The sequence below is a fragment of the Rhagoletis pomonella genome, unplaced genomic scaffold (genome assembly GCF_013731165.1).
Source record: "Rhagoletis pomonella isolate Grant_MI unplaced genomic scaffold, Rhpom_1.0 Rhpom_scaffold_00003, whole genome shotgun sequence".
Taxonomy (NCBI): domain Eukaryota; kingdom Metazoa; phylum Arthropoda; class Insecta; order Diptera; family Tephritidae; genus Rhagoletis; species Rhagoletis pomonella.
The window spans coordinates 49,032,575-49,033,913 of record NW_023458557.1 but is presented as its reverse complement, the minus strand read 5'-3'; positions in this window follow the sequence as shown (position 1 = coordinate 49,033,913).

Sequence of the window (1,339 nt, the reverse complement as noted above, 5' to 3'; positions counted from 1 at the left end):
GTTTTTGATCGTGGCCTATGGAGGTAATGGAGGAGCAAACCTCTCTAAAAAAGCTCTGGGTTGGAACAAGGTGTTAGACGACCCGTGCTGATGTTCAGCCTGGCTGGGGACCCAGATTAACAAATAGCCCAGTCTCGAACGGAGTGCTCCGGATACCTGGCGACCTCCGGTTCTATCAAGCCTTACCTGCGCACACGGACCTCTGTGCGGGCGGACCTCCATTGTCCGACACTCGTGGGACCAAAATTATGAGGAGTTAGAGGGGGCTTAAGCGGTAAGGCTGGTCCTGGTACGAGTACCATAGGAGGCAGAGGGGGGAGTGGAGGCTTGGGCAAACCGGTCTCCAACCGATTCATGGCTGGAGCTGCAGCGTCAGCTCCGCCTAGGGAAGTCAGACCCCAAAGCACACACACCTTAACCCAAGGGCGGGGTTCGGCACCTGCTTCGAAAATAACCCGGCAGGATGCTGCCGACATTCCGAGCAGCTCGAGGAAAGTTGCAAACACAGGCCTGGGGGGGTCGGCTAAACATGTCCGCCCCTCGAAGCAGGCCTATTATGACAAAAAGGCGGCCATGAGGGTCGTGAACAAGATCGGGGACCTGCCGACAGAGCAGCTCACGGAGGAGCAGGTTAGGTCACTGGAGTGGGCGAGGGGAGTAGTAGCCAGCTTGGGAAGACCGGCAGGCTCTGCTCCAAAAAGGCAGCGGTCTGCTGAACAGGCAGGGGGTGGGGTCACCAAAAGACCAAGAACAGGCGGCCATAAATACCCCACCTTCAGGGACGTAGTGAAGGGAGGCGGTGAGGTACTGGCAATCATCGACAGAGGGGAGGAGGAAGGGACTATCCCCAAAGAGAAGTGGAGGTTGGTGGAGGAAGCGATCGCCGAAATCTACCTCCAAGTCCTAGAGGAAAATCCTGGACCTCCTCCTCTCTGCCATGATTCCGGATGGTATCAGGGTAGAGCTAAACTCATCGCCTGCGAGGACCATAAGTCAGCCCAGCTCTATAGGTTGGCCGTTAGTAAGGTAGGTGAAGTTTGGCCGGGAGCCAAGCTCGAGGCCGTCAACAAGGAAGATATTCCTAGCAGACCGAGGGCTCGAGTTTGGATTCCGGCCAGACCCGCCGAGCCTGAAAGAATTGAGCGGATCTTCAGATCCTGTAATAAGGACCTGCCAAGTCATAATTGGAGGGTAGGGAAGATAGAGGAGCCAGTAGAGAATAGAAGGCAGGTGTTGCTGATCCTCAACGCCGAATCGCTAGCCCCACTGGCGCAAAAGGATTGGATGGTGAGATTCGGGTTTAATGACGCAACCATTCGAATCTACCGCAGCGACGAGC